General features: G+C 42.0%; 1 protein-coding gene across 1 annotated transcript in view; it reads left to right on the top strand.

The window, feature by feature from the left end:
* Positions 1 to 1,243: 1,243 nt before the first annotated feature.
* Positions 1,244 to 20,527, top strand: part of ROBO1 (roundabout guidance receptor 1) — a 577,320-nt gene continuing 558,036 nt past the window's right edge. The window contains exon 1 of the mRNA XM_035116286.2: positions 1,244 to 1,445. The gene's annotated coding sequence lies outside the window, so the exon portion shown is untranslated. The remainder of the gene's footprint in view (positions 1,446 to 20,527) is intronic.

The raw sequence follows: 20,527 nt of genomic DNA, 5'->3' as shown, positions 1-20,527 counted from the left end.
TGTTTAGGCATTTTACCTATGGGCACCTGCTTCCCACATTCCTTTTGCTTTTCACCACCCAGAAAACTTCCCATGACCTAAAGTGAAGCAAATCCTAATGAGAAGGCATTTGAAACAAGTTCTTCTAATTGATACTTCAGTTTGGTAATGAGTTAATTTGGAAAATGACTGGTTTCTGCAAGAGGAAAATCTGGGCGTATTAGGGAAAATGAGTGCACCAACTGTTATACAAAACAGCACAGTGGCAAATGGGATCATGCATTAAGGTTACTGACTCCATCACAAAGCTGCAATTCTTAGCAAAATGCCAAGCCCAGCAGCAGCAGCAGCAGCAGCAGCAGCAACCGCCTTCAGTAACGCTGCATTGGAAGCTCTACCATCACCTTCTGACAGCGGTGCTGTGTGAGAGCACTTAAACTGTATTGTTGAGGGCAAAGTGGGAGCAGCACATCTTTTTACACTTCCTGACATTTTTGGCCCAGACCAGGAGAAATGTGTGGGAGCACCAGGTAGAAGTAATTTTTCCAACCAGGGAAAGGAGAACTGGAGCCCGGCTGCTCTTCTTTCTTTGCCAGGGACCGGATCCCATAAAAACTGTTACTGCACTGGTGCAAGCCAGCTGTCATTGCTTCAATGGTCTCTTTCTGGCAGTTTGGTACCTCCAGGAGCTTTGCTTTGTAAAAAGAAAAAGAACGAAAGAAAGAAAAAAGGAAGTCCTCTCGCACAGAATCACTAGAGCTCAGTTTTAAATGTGTTTAAGGCTCGGGGGAGCTAAAGAGTAATTTGGAGAGTGAATCCAAGATCTTTCCAGGAACCCTCCGCTACTCATCTGAGCTTTCTTCGCAAAAGTTGTTTGTTTTAGCATCTCACCCCTTTCCGCCCAACAATCCAGCACAAGGCAGCTGAAAACGGGAAAGGTGTGCACTACCTTCTCCGGCATCTCTGCTGAATGTGGGTTTTATTCTGTTAAACCTCAGCAACACGTACCACCACAGCAGAGGTAACGAATCAATTCCAGGAGGGTTGCCTCCCTCCTTCGCCTCTCGTCTCCCCCTCCTCCCATTCATGGCTCCTCCAAAGCCGCTTGCAAATTGCTGCTTTGTAGTTTCCCTGCGATGGAGCAGTAGGACCCAGGGGCCTGCCTCAGCCACCAATAGAAGCTCATACTTGGATCTATTTGTATGCAATGCCTTCTGCTCTGCGCATTAATGGTAATACAGATAACGGGTCTGAAAGAATTCTCTTCTGAAGAAGGATTTGGTTTTCCGGAGTCCTGATACTGGGGAAGAGATCCAGTTTCTTCCCTCTTTTCGAGTGAAAAGTCCTCTTGAATAGCTTGCCTGCTTGAACTCAACAGAAGGTCTCTTTATATGTTAAGGAAAGTTGCAAGGATTCTTTGAATCATGGAGCTGCTAGTTTTCTGACATCTTCCTTATCTCAGAGGGGTAAGTGCCTCAAGTTAACCAACCGATGGATTTTTACCCGTCCACAAGTGTCATGTTTTCTTTCCTTTTTTAAAAAAAGGGGGGGCGAGGGAGGGAAGCAATGCTGTATTGCAGTTATTCTGGATTTTAAACGGACAGGGTTCGTTTTAGGTGGTAGATCTATTTAGAGTGTTTCTTTTCTTTTTAAAAAAGCAACTGGCAGAGCAATTAAAAGATGAAATCCCAATGCTAATCTAACAAGTTTCTCTGATGGTCCCTTTATTGTCTTCTAAAGTTCTCGGGTTACGAAGGGTAGGACTGCCACCAGGGCTAAGGAAGAAGTTGGAAAGCATCCCGGGCATGGGTTCAAAGGCACACGCTCGCTCTCTCTAAAGAGCAATTTTCACGCTGCATGGAGCAGCACAGCAAAAGGGGGGGGGAGCCGTCCCTCCCCCACCCCCGCGTCTTGATTTATAGACTCTGTTGGGCTTGGAAAAGCAACTTTGCAGAGTGATTCTTTTTTCTCTAGTGAAGCTTCTTTAGTGGTGCAGGCAGGGACTTCCTGCTGCTGCTGTTTCTGAAGCGGGGTCTCGCTGTAGTACTTTGAAATGCAGACAGTTTTGAGTGTGTGTGTGTGTGTGTGTGTGTGTGTGTGTGTGTGTGTGTGTCCGTCCGTCCCCTTCTACCTTCCCATGGCTTCCTCTTTACGGCGGGGCGGGGGAGGGAGAGAATACCTTGCAAACTGAATGCCCTGCAAACTCTCCTCTCCCCTGCACTATATGCAGTTTGCGAAGGAAAGAAATTAACCCTTTAAGAACGTTTCACCTAACAGAAGATTCTCCCTTTCCTTCATAACCCTGGATTTTGTTTAAGAGTCAACCCCCTAAACCCTCATGGTAGCTGGGGGAAGCATATTGCAGGTGGGGGAGCTTATGAATTATGGATGAAAGGCTCCCTATTGCCGCTGCTGCGAGTAACTTCCCTCCCTCCCTCCCTCCCTTCCTTCCTCTCTCTCTGCGAAGGACAGGGCGGCTACGGGGCGTGGAGTAGGACTGCGCCGAGAGGCGCTCCGCTGCGGCCGCCTCCGCCTAACACAATGGAAAGAGCCCCCTATAGGCTGGCGCCTGGCTACTGGATGGAAAGAGTGTGTGCGAGGCAGAGAGGGAGAGAGGGGGAGAGAGAGAAGGAGAGAGAGAGACTGGGGAGCTCGCCTGGTGGGCTTCTGCCGCAGCTGCTTGTGCTGCTGCAGTCAGTTGCCGCAGCCGTCAGTGCACCGTCTCTTCTGTCCGCTCACACACTCCCCGCCCCCGCCCCCCCCCGCCACGACCTCTTTATTATTCGGGGAACGCAGAGAAAGAAATAGTTATATTGGTGGGACTCAGAGAATGACGGGGCTGGGTGGGGGCAGAGGCAGAGAGACACTCTGACTGACGCGCTCTCGGAAGGCAAAGGAAGGTGTGTGGCCACCGAGGGCTTGCCCTTTTCAGCCTCCTTTCTGCCTCGTCCGCAATCCTCGTGTGGGGAGAGAAAGGGAAAAACACTGGCGCCCGCTTCGTTTTTTCCGCGCGCGCTCCCCTCCCGCTTTCCAGCCTCCCAGGTAAGAGTCCGTCCGTTTCCCTTGCTTGCGAGGGCTGCAGAATCGCTGAGGCGATGCAGCCCAAGTGGTCTAAGGCTGCAGCTCGAACCGCGCTTTCCTTTAAGTCCCGCTGAACGTTGTGGGGCTTCCTTCAGTGTAAGCAGGGTTGTGCTGTAGAACTAAGTAATCCTAAACATGCATTTTAATAATAATAAATAATTAATAATAATAATTTAATAATAATAATAATAATAATAAATTATTTATTACATTTATATACTGCCCTTCCAACACGAGATATCAGGGTGGCTTACAGGATAAAATACAAGGTAAAAAGCACAATAGTTAAAAACAACTGGAGAAGGCTGCCTGTTGATTCAATAAATGCATACGCGCCAACGTTTTATGCCACCAAAGAGGGAGACCCTACACACCACACACTCCATGCCACTACTAAAACCTGCCACCAGCTACACACACACACACACACACACACACACACACACACACGCTTCTTACCTTTGTTGGCTCTTTTTCTGCCACTACTGTTGCCTCAGCTGCCACCAGGAAGGTCAGTGCTGCTGTGGGGCTCATCAGGCTGCTGCCACTGTGAGGCCTGCCAGGTTGCCCATGAATACAGAGTCCAAGCGTGCATGTGTAAGAAAGCTACCCAAGGCATTTTGCTGCCTGTGGTGGGTCAGCACCAAACCCACCCAACTCAATGTTCATGCTGCTCAAGGTTGGTGAAGTTATCCTGATGCCTGAGGTGGAAAATGCAACAAGTGCCTCTCTCCCTCTTTGCCAGGAAGAGTTCAATAGGTATAATAAACCAGATAACTGCTGTCGGAGTTACATTCCAAAACCCACACTCATAAGTGACATAGTATAGAAAGTGGGGGACACCATCTGCAAAGTCTCTAAACACCTGTTTTCTCCTGCTGTCTGGCTCCTCCCTCTTTCCCTCCACACAACTCTCTTCAACTAGATTTGAAGCTCTGGGGCTGACAGGAGGCTACAGGATGTGTGAGAAAGTGGTTATGGTGGTGCTACCTCTCATTGTCCTCAACCACAGGCTACCTGGCAGCATCCCACTGGCATACATGATTCTACATTTTACGGCATAGTCCATTAGGCCAACAGGTCCAAAGTCCAGTCAGGCCAGGCTCCTGCCTCTGCAGCTGATCCAGGGGTCAGGGCACCTGGAGGTCAGTCCTACACAAACAGTCCCCAAGGGCTCCCTGGGACATCTAAGCTGTGGTCCACCAAATGTGGGAAGTTCAGCAGATGCATTACCTCAGCTCTGCATGCTGATTGCAGCATCTGGGCTTGATGAGGCATGTGAGCCTCACCTGTTCCAAGCCTACTCCAGCAGAGGAATCACACACTACTTCCCAGAGCTAACAAGTCCCACCTGGCCAGCTAGTGAGCTGGACTATGGGCCCTTGCCTGTCTCAGCGTCCTGGAGCACCCTGCCTGCTGCTTCCTCTGCCTCAGAGCCTGCCATGTGAGACAGGTCCCTGTGCACTGGACCCTGATCCCCTCAACGTCCTCCTTCACTCCGTGAGTACTTTCTACACAACCTCTCCTTCTTCATCCCCAGCTTGCCGCCCTGTGTCTCAGTCACCCCTCACCAGGATCCTCTTCCTCCTCTTCCTCCTCCCTATAGTCCTGCCAGTTCATGACACTTGTGTCAGCTGTTAGGCAGGGAGGTTCAGCAGCCCACACAAAGCCCCACTGGGCCTCAGGTCTCTTTCAGGTTTCCTCCCTGTCACTCATGTCACTTTGGGCTCTGGGGAGGGTCTGCACGTGAGTCACCAGGACTCTCCAGCTCTCTCCCACCATTTCCTGGTATGATTCTATTTATTTAATAATCTCCCAGCACCATGCATATACACAGTTGCATGCACACCTGTATTTGTATATGATAGTAACAACCTCTTTAGAAAAGAATTCAGACTTAAGCTCTGTATCATGGAAAGTGATCAGAATTCATAAACATGATTTCAGAAATAGGATTTCAATGTTATTTTTATGGCAGGGAGCTGAATTGTTTCTGAGAAAATGAACTCATTGACATGTGTAGCCATTACTATTTTGTGGACTCACCCATATTTGTGAGCTGTGAATGTTGAAAACATGGATGTTAAGAAGCTGCCTTATGCTGTGTCATGTTCTGGGTCTGTCTTGTTTTCTGTTGTCTGTTCTAACTACTAGAAGCTCTCAGGGATCTAGGGATGATGCTTAGATGGCACCTGGAACCTTGTGTATGAAAAACATATGTTGTACAACTGAGCCTAGCTTCTCTGAATCAAAAACACACACACTTTCCAGAAGGGGGTTAGTTCACTCAATTACGCCAAAGTATCTTATGGTTTAAAAATGCTCTATCCATTTTCATTACTATTATTAGCCAATTCATTTAATTAAAATGGTTCCACAGGAAGCATTCATTGTGGCTGCTTTGTACAGTTCATGAGGACTAATATGTTTCAGAATAATGCACTTGCAATAAAACAGCTGCTAACAGATAATTTTTCATAAGATGTTGATAATGATCTGTACTTGAATGTGTCAAGACATTAGTAGGTACCACAAAACACCACACACTTGAAGAAGCAGTTTTAGAACATGAGGAAAATACTGGAAAGTGTCTGCTAATACTTTATTTAGAGCAAGTATAATATATTTTGTTGCATTGATTTGGTGTATCCTGATACTTCTGCATTGGTTATGTTTAAAGAACGGACAGCAGCAATGTTAATATTTTAACTGGTCTCACATTGCTATGTTGTTGTTGTTTAGTCATTTAGTCGTGTCCAACTCTTCATGACCCCATGAACCAGAGCATGCCAGGCACTCCTGTCTTCCACTGCCTCCTGCAGTTTCGTCAAACTCATGTTAGTAGCTTCGAGAACACTGTCCAACCATCTCGTCCTCTTCTCCTTGTGCCCTCAATCTTTGCCAACATCAGGGTCCTTTCCAGGGAGTCTTCTCTTCTCATGAGGTGACCAAAGTGTTGGAGCCTCAGCTTCAGGATCTGTCCTTCCAGTGAGCACTCAGGGCTGATTTCCTTAAGAATGGATAGGTTTGATCTTCTTGCAGTCCATGGGACTCTCAAGAGTCTCCTCCAGCACCATAATTCAAAAGCATCATAGTATAGTTTCACTGAATTCAGTAAATGCTTGTAAGTGTATCCTGGAATCACTCAAAGGAATTCACCCAGCCCTTATGTAAGCCCTTTTGCCACCTTATTTTTTCCTGTATACCGTAGCTCCACTATTTCACAGAGCCTTGGCAGTGGCAGCAAGCAACATGAGTTGTTCTGCCAGTTTCCAGCAAAAGAAAATCAGATGTTTAGTGCATCTGCACAAGCTTCTGGAACTTCTGAGGAGGTTGCAGAATGTACACTGCTTATGAACTCAAGTGGGAGTTCATCCCTTGTAAGCCACAGTGTGAACAAAGGGGCCTTTGGTGTTAGGACAGACAGGTGATGATAATGTCCTCCCACTGGGGCTAGAGTTTCTGCTCAACCTGTCTCTAAGAAAGGTGAAGGTTAAGCCCACTGGAAGGAGAGTGGATTTTAACCAAAGAAACAACTTGTGGTGACATCTATTCAACCATTGTGTTTTTCATAGTGTAGCTGATTTTCATCACTAGTCCCCCCACTCCCCCCGGCTAATAGAACACATTTCTCTTAGTGCTGATATACTAGAGGTTATTCTGAGAAAATTGATTGCATCTTGCCTCACAGTCCTGGATAGTTGCTTCCAGATATTTCATACAAATGCTGTATAGCATAACAGAACCCTGTGGGGTTTTATAACACAAGCGGCCACACAGAGATTCACCAATGCTTCCCTTTGGTAATGGTATTTGAGAAAGGAGTGGAACCACCACCAAATGATGTCCCCATGTCCCAATTTGTGGCCAATAGTGTCAAAAGCTGCTGAAAGATTGAGCTGAATCAACAGGGTGGCTCTTCACCTTTCTTTTTCTGATAAAGTTCATCAGTCAGGACAGCCAAAGCTGTTTCCTTGCCAAAATACAGCTTGGAAGTCGAATTGAAATGAGTCTACATAATTAGTTCCATCCAGGCACTTCTGCAGCTGAGCAGCAAGCACTCTCTCAATCCTGTTTCCCATTCCTTATTGGTCTTATTTGTTGCATAAAAACAATTATTATACTATTTGCTTTAAAACTTAAGCCATTATTTTAAGCAATAACTCAAGTTATCCAAGTAATTCTCCCAAAGGTTTGTTTTCATTATATGATCTGCATTCCACAGTTCATCTAAAATTCTGGTTTGAAATAGTTTCAAACCTTGAGAAAACTATTTTCAAAGTGAACTTCATTTTCAGAATGCAGGTTTTGAAACAGTTGGTGGCCTTTTCCCACCCTTCACTGGGAAGACTTGGTGCATATTACTGGTGAGGGGCAGAGAGAGAAGGCAGCTGAGGCTTTCCCCAGCTTTGAGCTTCACACCAGGAAACTGTTCATCTGTTCTGCCTGTATGTAACCCAGTTATTTTCCAAGAACTTGATGTCTGTTTAAAAAGGAAAAGGTTACCAGCCTTAGCAGACTAAACCACAGAATGGCAGTTATACCTCTATGAAGGAGCAGGGGGAAGCATAGGTGTGATTTAAACATGGTGGTTTTTCCAGTGAAATTAACTTCCGAAGGTTTTCATCTCCTTCTCCTAATACCTAAATTCTGTATCACCTAAATTAGTACCGGTAGGTGATCACCATGGTTGTTGACACAGCCAGCCAAAACAAAGTGGAGTTATCTGAAAAATAGCAGACACTTGTGATTCACCACCATCTACATCTCCACTACATAGTGGGGACTTTGCATATCTCTGTTCCTGGGAGGGACAGCATTCAACTGAAAGTATCTAGGTGGAAATGCACAGATGAGTGTGATTGGTTGGGTGCAAAAATGTCACACTTAGCAGCATTTCTGATTAGTTCACTGTCAATTACCCTAAAGTCTGCAGGGTGCTTGCAAGGGGGAAAGAGGAGAGGTCACCTAGAGGCTGTACTCATCCCACTCAATTTTTATTATCTATGGCTCCTAAAGCTTCCATAGGAATACCAGAGGGTAAGACTTCAAATCTCACTGAACAGCAATGTCTCAGTACTTTCTGAGTTGGCAGGCTTATGCTGGCAGGGAAGAAGTGAGTGGTGGAGGAAGAATGCTCTGTGTTTTTATGTTGTTTTCTCAGCTGTCATTAAAAAAAAATCCTCCCGATTGAAGACAATAGGAAGGGAATGGAGCCATACCCATTCCAGAGTATGGCTAAATTCACTCTCCCTGGTTTGGGTTTGGGTTAAAGGACAGCTTTGGACCCAAGCCACTTGTATGCTGTGACATGCTCCCTTTGGGGTTCAACCAACATTAGTTGGGGCAGTGTCTCAGAGCAGCCAGCTGTGGTAGAGAGGGATCCTCCTAGCTCATAAATCTGACCTTGTCTATGATCCTTGGACTCTCCTCCCAGGGACCATAGGACTGAACCCTAAAATAAGTTCTGATGTCCTATTCCAAATATCTCCTGAACCATGTATTCACTGGGTTGAAGCATATGACTTTCTGTCTTAGCATACAAGAGGTATACTGTATTACTGTCACATTGATGTTTTAGGGAGACACTGCAGGTAAATCAAATTCAAAATGTAAGTGTGAAAATATTTGATTATATTAAATGTGCTACCTAAAGTAAAAAGAAGAAGAAGCCAAGAGCATGTTTAGCAGTTGTAGAATTGTACACTAGTTTTAAAAAGGCCCTGGTGATTTTTTTTAAAAAAGGACAGAAATTTATGTAATTAGAACTGGAAGAACAATTGTGAAATCATTGTGTTATCTATACTGACATAAATGAAAAATCTTTGACTAAATTATTCCACTTTTCCAAATTTGGAGCATGAATAAATGTGGCAGTCAATTACTTTGGCAGCATTTCCTAGTCTGTGCCAGAGGTGTTATTGATTGGTTTCAATTAATGTATGCCAGCAAGTAAATTAACATAGCACCTGAGGCATAATTCTCTAGTGGATCATGTACACTGACTTTTCACCATTCCTGCTGTTTTGACTCCTGTTGAGATTATTGCTAGGAGGTATTGTGTTTTTAGTCTGGACTTGAACATTACCCATGGCTTTAATGACAGGTCATTTGCAGCAAACCCATGTTTCGCTGCAGACCTGTCTCTTTAAGTGACAACTTATCAATGGCAATTCAATTAGTCTTAAAGAGTCTGAGATACATTTTACTTTCTGTGGTGCCAACTTTATTTTTGCATTTCTAATTCCACTGTAATTTGGATTGCTCTACCTGCACAAACACATATACATTTTCATGTATACCAAGAAAAAAGTAAATAGTACATTATTATAATGCAAATACTATATTTGATTTCTTTGCTCTTTATTTGTCCCTTAATCACGTGATCCATTGTGAAATGTTGAAGGGATAGTTTAACAGCATGAATTTTCCTTAAGCATTGGTATGATTTACAACTCCAAGCTCCTTTAGTACCCTTGGGTGCAGCTCATCAGGCCCTGGAGATTTGAATTCAAGTAGCTCGGTGTTCCCTTACTAACTTTCTTCCTATCTTGGGCTACAGCTCCCCCCTTGCATTGTTTATTCTGATATCCAGGTTCACCACTGCTTTCCTTTTGGGTGATGACAGAGGCAAAGTAGGTGTTGAGCAGTTGTGCATTGTTTTTGTCTATAGCATTTCTCTATCTTCTCCACACAAGGGACACTGTTTTTCCTCCTCCTTCGAACATAGCAAAACAAACAATATTTGTCTAGCACTGGAGAGTGCCAGGGAAGGCACCATAAGGAGAACATTCCAAAGCCAGGGGGTCGCTGCTGAAAAGGTGCTTTCCTCAGCATCTACCTGCCTACTCCAGATGACAGGAAAACCTGGAGGGCTTCTGATGAGACTACGTTCTGGTGGTCAATTATCTTAAAAACTATATTTTCACAATATAGTCAGTACCTTTAGAAATCATTGCAAGAATATTATTTGGTTAAACACATATTGTTTCTGAAGATGACTATTTTAAAGTGGCAATGTTTATTTGTTTATTTCATAAACTTTATACTTCTCATTGTAAAAAAAACGAAAACATATAAGCAGTTTACAAAATGTTTATCTTTTAGTATGTTGTGTCTTATAAATTAGAACCTTTAGGACTTCTCCCAAGTTTCCTTTAGAACAGTGTGTGTGTGTGTGTGTGTGTGTGTGTGTGTATTTGCCCTTTTCTCTAGCCAAGCATTTAAACTATATAGTGTTCTAAAATCCTTCCAACACTTTTATTTATTGTGATGTTAGGCCTGGTAAAGAATTGGTGTAGTATTTGGGACAAGATGATGAAGAGTTGTTCTTTGCTACAATAAGCGACCACCCATAATTTTACTCTCCCTACCTTATCATGACAGGTAACTTTGACTGAAAGCATTGGCCTAAAAGTATGGAGTCAGCACTGCAAGAACCAATATAGCAGTGTGTACTGTGACAGGGTGAAAATCTCTGCATAGATGTGCTGATGCTCATATTTCAGATGGAAAATATGTCATCTTAGATGTATCTTCTCTCCCATCCCTCTTTTACAAGAACCAGTCCCATTGATTGGTGTAAAGTTGAAGGACTAACTTCAAATTGTGATAAAGGCACATGCTCCACTTGCAGAAGGTCCCAGGTTCAATACTTGGCACCTCCAGACATGGGAATGTCCCCTGCTTCTGTATTTCTTGCCGTTTTTCTACTTTCCTTAAAATAAGTAATTGAAATTATTAGAAGTTACGAGAGTGGCCACCAGATATTTTTCCAGTTTTGATTTCTGGATAGAATGAGCAGTATTTCAGTTAAGCCAAATTTAGCAACAAGCAAATCAGATAGAAACTGGAAATTGTGTATTGATTCCCCCCACCCTTAATTCTGCTTGGTTCCATTCATTCTCTTGGGTGCTGGTTTTCTGAAATATCCAAGGAAGCTAATTGTAAGATGCATCTTTGTGTTCAGGCAGCAGATTAAACCCTTGTTTCCAAATGGGCTTTAAATCAATTGCACTTTTTTAGCTGCAACATTTTAGATTTTATTCATTTTCTCAGTTTTTAAGATTTTATTTTGAACTGCTGAGACAGGGCTGCTGTGAGCAGTACATCATTAGTAAATATATGTCACAAATGTGAGTCCACCAGTCCGAAAATATGCATTAATTTTTGCATTATCGCAAGGTATGCTGTCAAAATGGGGGAACAAATTACGGAACTGCTATAATTATAAGTTTTAGCTTAACTCTATTATTCATCCAAGACTAATGCTTCTTACTGTGAAGTTCTAAGCATGTCTACACAGAAATAAGCCCCATTGAGTATAATCTAATTTATAAGTACATGCATAGGACTGTTGCCCAAATGTAGCTTTTAGTTGATCTGTCAATAACTGTTGAAGATTTATATCCTACATTTTTTAGATAAAATGTATTTTTTTAGAAATAACTGAATTACGATTTTCTGAACTTAGTTTTAAACTATGCTGTGCCATTAGAAACATTACAACATGTTTAAAATCATATCCAGATCATAACTGTCATTATGGGAAAATTATTATCCCTAAAGGATTTCTTCCACAGTAGAAAGAAATGAAGAACCAAACACAGCAAGAAAAGCAAAGAAAAATACTGACTGCAATCGTGACTGATGTATGATTACATAGCTTTAATGGGACAAATGGCAAGAAAAATGACAAAGTGTGGTGACATCCCATTTGTGTCTGCTTCAAATAATACCTGGATACGCTAATGTTATGTTTTATGGTTATTTATCCCCTGACACTATTTAACACCACCCACCACCAATTTTCAAGACAAATGTGTTAAAAGCATTTTTATTTCCCTGCTATGAAAATGTGCTCTTTATGAATTTAGTTCCCAGGTCAATGGGAAAAAACTAAGATTTTGTAGCTTTTGAAAGGCCCATATTACTTACAGGGTTTAAAATGTCATAAAGCAGCTTGAAGCACTATAGGGAGTCTTCAGTAATTGGAAAAATGTTTTCATACTAATGTTTGGCTTGCTGGAATGTGTGCTATTGGTACATTTGGTGATAATAAACATGTATTTGCTTAAGTATTATTTCAGCATTGGCTTTTTAAAAAGGTATTTTGGTCAGTGTGCATAATGACATTTTAATGCACTTAAGACATATGCAGCCTCCCTAATTACAGCTTATTGTTTGAACATAATGTTAAGAGAGCAACTAGGTTTCAAGAAAATATGAGGAAAAGGTGGAACAGATTCAGAATAGTTCTGTCTGCTGAAGCCGAACTATCACTAGCATGACACCATTTCTGAGACCTTGATTAATTCTGAATTTTTACCTTTGAGGTATAAGGGTTCCTTATGACAACATAAATGGAGTCACTTCTAAACCATTAGCTGCTTTACTATGGACTACAAATTGTTTTCTTTTATATCTCTGAGTTAAGATTTGTTAGAATGAACTCTAGCAAAGTTACAGTCTTGAATTTCCGGCTAATTAAAAGTCCATCTAAACTAAACAGTCTGCATGACATGATGGAAAGTAAAAAGTTAAGGAGCCAGACATATCTCCTGTCAATGAAAGTTCCTTATCTAGGATGTGGCCACAAGAAAAAAAAATGTATTTTCATGCATCCTAGCTAAGCTTGCATCAGCTTGTGTTGGCACAGAAAAGTTCCTCTACATCATTTCAGGTTCATAAGTGGTGTCTAATTATGTCACAATGAAAAATCACAAGACAATCATAAACTTATTACTAGGAAGACAAATAACATGGATGTCATTCTTCTAGGAGCATTTTTACTATTATTAGTATGGTTTTTATCAAAGCATGATGGATACTAACTACATGAGGTTAGACTGTTTAACTTGGGAAACCCAAGTCCAAATTTCTACTTGCTATAAGATTTGCCTTGACAAAAATTGCTGTATCTAATTATAATGAGGCTTTTTTGTTTGTTTGTTTTAAGAGAAAGTGTTCAGAGAAGTTATGCTGGCCAGACAATAAAACTAGTTAATACTTCTGTCATCTTCAACTGCAACCTAATGCCAATTTGGGTTCTGCGGTGTGAAGGAGGTGGACAGAGAAAAGTATTTTCCCCTCTCTTAAAATACAACAACTTTGGTTTTCCCCGTGAAATTGATTGGTTTTCCCATGAAATTGATTGGCAGTAGATTCAGGACAGATAACATAAAGTATTTCTTCACACAATGCATGATTTATTAATTCTGATAAATCTGATACATAATATGTATTACCCAACTTAATGAAGAATAGGTCTATTAGTAAAGAGTGCTATGTGTAGGGCTCTTTTTTCCCCATTTGCAATGCCATTTGTAGGGGCTAAATAGGGGAGGAGCCCAGTTTTTGAAGGAGCTGTGAAAAACTGTACATTGTTTAGGTCAGGGGTCCCCAGACTACGGCCCGGGGGCCGGATGCGGCCCAATTAGCCTGCCAATCTGGCCCGCGACGACCCCCGCCGCCCGCTGCCCGCTCTTACGGCGCAGCGTGGCAGCGCTCTTCCAGGTTGGGAAAAAAGCGCCGAAAATCCTTTCTGCGCATGCGTATGGGCCTCTCCCGACCCGGAAGAAGTCGTTTCTGGTGCACTTCCGGGGCGGGGGAGGCCCACGCGCATGCGCACAACGGATTTTCGGCGCTTTTTCCACCTGGGAAGCGCGCCGCCGCGCCAGTAAGCGCCCGTACGCATGCGCACGGGCGCGCACTCCCCCGCCCTCTGGCCCGCCGCGCGATCGGCGCGGTGGGAACTGGCCCAAACGCCGGTAAGTCTGGGGACCCCTGGTTTAGGTGAATGGATAGGAAGGCTGTGATTTTTTCATAGGACAGATCCACAGCATACATTTAAAGTGCATTTAAAGCACACAACACCTTGCTCCCAAAATTCTAGGAAATGTAATTCCCTTCGCTGGGAACGGAGTTGCAATTCTCAAGAGCCTTAACAAACTACAGTTCCCAAGATTCTTTGGAGGAACTCGTGTGTTTTAGGAACACATTAAGAACTCGTGTTGAATGTGCTTTATATGTATTGTGTGGATCTGCCTATAATGTGGCAAAGTGGCTCCTTCCTTTCCCCCCCATTCCTTACACTTTTTAGATAACTAGTTAGGTATATAGTTGTCTAGCCAGATGACAGCAGTTAGGGCTGGCTGGCAGCCAGTGGGCTTGCTTTAAGGATGCTCTCTATAGAGCTAGGATAGCCAAACAAATGTTGCTGGATTCCAACCTCCATCATACCTGACCACTGGCCATGCTAGCTGGGACTGATTGTAGAAACATCTGCAGGGCTCATCTTAGCTACCTTGATTGTTGTTGTTTAGTCGTTTAGTCGTGTCCGACTCTTCGTGACCCCATGGACCATAGCACGCCAGGCACTCCTGTCTTGCACTGCCTCCCGCAGTTTGGTCAAACTCATGTTCGTAGCTTCGAGAATACTGTCCAACCATCTCATCCTCTGTCATCCCCTTCTCCTAGTGCCTTCAATCTTTCCCAACATCAGGGTCTTTTCCAAGGATTCTTCTCTTCTCATGAGGTGGCCAAAGTATTGGAGCCTCAGCTTCACGATCTGTCCTTCCAGGGAGCACTCAGGGCTGATTTCCTTAAGAATGGATAGGTTTGATCTTCTTGCAGTCCATGGGACTCTCAAGAGTCTCCTCCAGCACCATAATTCAAAAGCATCAATTCTTCGACGATCAGCCTTCTTTATGGTCCAGCTCTCACTTCCATACATCACTACTGGGAAAACCATAGCTTTAACTATACGGACCTTTGTCGGCAAGGTGATGTCTCTGCTTTTTAAGATGCTGTCTAGGTTTGTCATTGCTTTTCTCCCAAGAAGCAGGCGTCTTTTAATTTCGTGACTGCTGTCACCATCTGCAGTGATCAAGGAGCCCAAGAAAGTAACATCTCTCTCTGCCTCCATTTCTTCCCCTTCTATTTGCCAGGAGGTGATGGGACCAGTGGCCATGATCTTGGTTTTTTTGAAGCTACCTTGATAAAGTGTTTCTATTCCGCACACAACATCTCACTGCTGTTTGCACACATTCTATGGAAAGTGCAGTCAGCTGTTTGCACACATTCTATGGAAAGTGCAGTCAGCAAGTACAAGTGGAGCAGCCATTACTACCAGACCAGCTGGCTAGGTGGCTAGCTAGCTAGCTAGCTAGCTAGCTAAATATGTTGCTTCCCATAAGCCCCGCCCCCAAGATTTCTGCAATTTTCAAAGACTGCTTCTGGACTGTCACTATTCGGCAGGTGGGAATCAATCACATATTGACAAATTCAGGTTGGGCAATTAAAGTACATTTGGCATTCTTGTTGAACAAACTTATTCCCCTCCCTACAAAAAACGTACGGTAGATAGGAACATGTACTATAGTTTGAAGCAACATCATCTAAGCTCCTTAGAATTAAATCAGAATAAATGTTCAATAAACAGGTTGTCTGGAAGCAACTAAATGGAACAGTGAAATATAGAAGCATGTCTGTTTATTTTAAAAACCCTATGTTTTGAAAAGGCATAAAATTTAAAAATCATTACAGAAGTCAACATTAACACTTTTTTGATTGCTCATTAGCCATCGATGATCATTTAATCAATACTGGCCAGATGGAAGTGACATCAAAACTGCATAGCTAGTAATGTAGGTGGAGTATTGACATTTAAACAAATGCTTTAAAACAATGTGATTACTCTTCTAGATTGCATAGTAAGAACACCTGTGTGTTTGAAATTTTTTGAAAATTAAACTGATGAACTGTTTATTATAGATATTATAGATAAATAGGACTGAGGGATTTATTACCTGGCTCAGGTACTTGTTACACACACACACACACACACACACACACACACACACACCTACCTCTACCTCTACCTCTACCTCTACCTCTACCTCTACCTCTACCTCTACCTCATAACAACCTGTACACTCAAAGCTTTGAACCTTTATAATGTGTGATATTAGAGCATTAAAACTAAATTGACACTCAATGTAATAATTCAACAAGATTCCAGAACAAGGGCACCACAACCCCAAAGGCTCTATTTCTGGTCAACTACCTGCTCAACTTTTTTGAGGTGGAGAGGGACTTGTGGCATGCCTAATAATCAAGCAGGTTTATGTGAGAGAAGTTGGTCATTAAGGTACCTGGGTCCCAAGATATTTAGGGCTTCAAAAGTTAGCACCTAGGTTTCCATTTTTGCTCAGAAAACTTTTTTTTTCTAATTACAGGATGTGTGTGTGTAGAATTTTCAGAGGGTGACAGCACAGGGAGAGGGAATGGTTAATTATTCTCTTCCCAGATGTCTGCCCCCCCCCCGTTGCAATTAGGATTTAAAAAAGGGTCCCTTCCCATGAATGGGACCTTTCCCCCTAAACCTAATTGCCTCCAAGGGGAGCTTTTATTGGTGTGTGTGTGTTGCAGTAGCTCTCCTCTCCACTGTGTTCTCACATTCAGACCCTGAAAATTGTGTGTTTCACCACATGGCACTTAGACATAGAAAAATTCACATTCAGGTGAATGGGACCTTTTTTCTAAGCTTAATTGCCATGTAGGGGGGGGGGAAGAGAAGGGGAAAAGACACAGGACACAGAGAAATATGGAGATAAAAAAATGAGAGAGAAGGAGAGAGGTGAAAGAAGAAATGCAGTATAATAGAATTGTTATAGAACAATTAAATTACATTATATTTATGTGCAAACAGAAAACAAATAGTAGGAAACCATGTTATAATTATGACGGCAAAATTGTACAGGGTTTAAGGAGTTACATAAAAACTAGTAATGTATTTTTTTACTATTACCATACTAGAAAGCCTAAATTTAAAATTGTTTGACCAAAGCTGTAAATACAACACCAAAGATTTCAGACCACAATTACAATGATGACAAAACCACCATGCTGTTTTGTTCTGATTCTCAATCCTAAAACCATCAAATCTTCCTGTGATAGATTAGCCCCCTTAAGGGCTGAAAGATATATATACACATTGGTTCCATCCATTTCTTTTTAGATGTAGTTCCATTGTGTATAACGCATAGCAACAGCTCAGCCTCATTTATTTGCCATTTCTATCTTGATCAAAGCCAATCATGATCAAATTTCAACAAAAGCAGTAATCCATCAATTTTATTAGCTAGAAGCATTCACTATGTTTCTCTTTTGTTTTGGTGAGGAGCAGGATATGAAGCCCACTGAGATATGAGTCTCATCAAAGGCTGACATAGACAAACTGCAGCTTCATATTTTCCATATAATATGCCCTGTCACAGATGAACAAGTAAACAAGACATCTATACATTTTCCACAGAGGAGTATCAAGAATACAAAAGCAAAGGAACAAAACACTACATACCGTATGTTGCTTTCTGTTAGCAATAGGTTTGCAAGTCTCATTCTCCTGTTCTAATCAACAAACAGACACTCACGTTTTGGTATGGGAGTGGGCAATGTCACACCCACTTCTACAAATGATATACTGCATAACTATGGGCAATTTCAGGTGAAGATTGCTTTGTGGTATGCATGTATGCATCACTTCTGATCAAACATACAACAAGAACCCAGGTTACGAATGGCAAAGTCCTTTCCGCCGTAAGGAGGAGAGGAGGTTGTGGGCCCACGAGGCAGACACATGGGGGTTAATGGTTGCCATTCCCCCTGCCCATTGGCTGGCACCCGGCCGCGGCACTCCCTTGGTGTGTCCAATCAGGACGTTCCAAGGGGGTGTGGCTTGTTGATTTAAGCAAGCCCGCGGCTGGGAATCTGCCTCTCTCCGCATTTTAAGGATCTAGGTAACAACGGAGCATCCAAATGTGGTAACAAATAACGGTGGCAATGAAGTATCCAAATGAAAATGAGAAGCAACAATGGATGGTGACAAAAAAGATGAGACAAGGTTACCCAGGTTATATACCTTGTTTCACCAGAACTGGCTTCTTCAGTGAGTAGAATGCTGTCTATTATAAAGGAATATGTAATCAGTTCTTATACCATTAAAAAAGGACAACAATGCACTTACAAAAACATACATCACATTCATAGATAAGATACTAACTGGAACTCCAAGTGTTAATGCAAATACTAGATTAAACTTCAATATATAAAGGTCTGGAAGCAAACAAACTACAGGTATGACCAATCAAGCTAATACCGGCAATTCTTAAAGAGACTTCCCAAATTGACTCTTAAAAACATATGAAAATAACCATATAAACAAAAATCAAGATTGGAAAATAAATCATGCAGCAACGACTTAATACATACAGAAGAATTACAGGAAACAATTATAATCAACATCAGTGTTTAAACCATTCGGGTATAGGATGTTGAATAAAAAAATAAGCCTAGATTCCTTCTGCATTAACCTCTGCCTGGCTAACTCTATGGGTCCAGAGTAGGTCCAGATAACAAAAAAAGGTAAAATCTCGATCCATGTGAGATGCCTCCATGTAATGGTTGACAAGAGGTGCATCCACAACACAATTTCTAATTCTGGATCTGTGCTATGAGGTTCTGACCTTTATTGGTCTGAGAGTATATCCCACATAAAGGAGCCCGCATGGACATCTGATGATACAAACTACTCGTGAGGTAGCACAGGATTGGATGATAAATTTATATCCCGCAGCATTGGAAAATTCCAATGGGGTACAGTATTGCATCCAGGGATATCTTGCAAGATATGCCAGTGACGCCTGATGATCTTAACAATATCAGATGTTAAATGGTTATATTCAAGAGAGACCACCAAGCGAGAAGAATCTGATCCTATATCGTGACTCACATGGTTAGTAAGAAGAGAAGTTCTATCTCTTAATTGAGCTTTTTGGAATGCCGAATTGATAACAGTGATAGGATACCCACGTTGTATAAGAGAAGTTGCAAGTTGTCTAGAATGAGTAGCGAAATCTTGCGGTTTAGATGAATTTCATTTTAATCTGAGGAATTGACCCACTGGCAAATTATTCCATAAATGTTTAGGGTGATTGGACTTATAATATAATAACGAAATTTTGTCAGTGTTCTTCTTATATAGTGTTCTTCTTTATATGGTCTATAAATTGGTGACTGAGAATATCGGCCAGTTACGCTGTTGTATTTCTGCATCACTTCTGTTGCACACTACTGCACATCCAGTATAGAATGTGGAAGACAGCGTATATGTACTTTGCTCAACATGACTTTTTCTTTCAGCTTAAAAATATATGAAAGTTTAGAAATATGAAGGCTGAACCAAGGTTTCTTGTCCTTCAGTTTTCATTTCATTTCAAAACATGTACAGTATAGTCAAAAGTTATCCAATCCTATGCCAAATTATTAGATGCACATAAAGCTGTCTTTTACTAGTCCTTTTAACCAGTATTGTCTACTCCAACTGGCAACAACTCTGCAGAATCTCCAGCCTTTCAAGCAAAGGTCTTTCCCATTACCTACTACCTTGTATTTTTTTCCCCTAGAGCAGCCAGCAATTGAACCTGGGACAGTCTATATGCAAAACATATGCTTTACCAACTAAGCTATGGGACCCCTCCCCCACCATGCAGTCCTTTTAAAAATTGCATTTCATGCTCTAAATGCTTCAAGCCTGGTAATTTGTTAGAGCTAAAGGAATATCTTCTATATTTTTTTCCAATCTTGTATATAATTAAAGCATTACTGAAGCTTCGTGTTGAATTAAGGCATCGTTAATATTCAGAGAAAGATTACGACTGTAGCTTCTGGATGTCTGATAGTCAGGGATTATTTCTGCAACCCATTTAACTTTCAAACTTACTCTGTTTTAGTTGTAAGGTGTCAAGACACTCTCTTTGATTGCTTTCATATAAAAATACAAATGCACCCAGTTAACTAATATGCCTGGAAAAGCCCAGTGAGTGTTGTAAATCAACTGAGCAACTGAGCACCAAATCAGGTTCTGCTGATTGCTTACTTAGTGATAATACATCTTAATGAAATTCCAATGACTCAAAAGTGCAATGTACAGTTTGAAGTACATGATTAGGAAGAACTTCCTGACAGTAAGAGCTGTTCGGCAGTGGAATTTGCTACCAAGGATTGTGGTGGAGTCTCCTTCTTTGGAGGTCTTTAAGCAGAGGCTTGACAGGCATATGTCAGGAATGCTTTGATGGTGTTTCCTGCTTGGCAGGGGGTTGGACTGGATTCTTTCGCATTAGGCTTTGATCCTAAGCACATTTAGTGTAAGTAATTCTAACAGAACTCTAGGGCATTTAGTTCCAAGTCAGTATGCTTAGGATTGGACTGAAAAAATGTAAAATCATTTAATTTTTAAATACTTTTTTAAAAAAATAAAAATCATCTTGTTGCATGAAAGAGAACCTGAAACCTGAGGCTAACAGTTAACATTCCAACCCATTTTGAATGCACAACAAACTAACAGAGGCTGATTTAGGGCAACACAACTTGTTCTGCTACACTGGATGCTGAGCCTAGGGGGCCC

The sequence above is a fragment of the Zootoca vivipara genome, chromosome 4, assembly GCF_963506605.1.
Source record: "Zootoca vivipara chromosome 4, rZooViv1.1, whole genome shotgun sequence".
Taxonomy (NCBI): Eukaryota; Metazoa; Chordata; class Lepidosauria; order Squamata; family Lacertidae; genus Zootoca; species Zootoca vivipara.
Note: the sequence above shows the minus strand (reverse complement) of the source record. Positions and strands in the feature narration are given on the sequence as shown.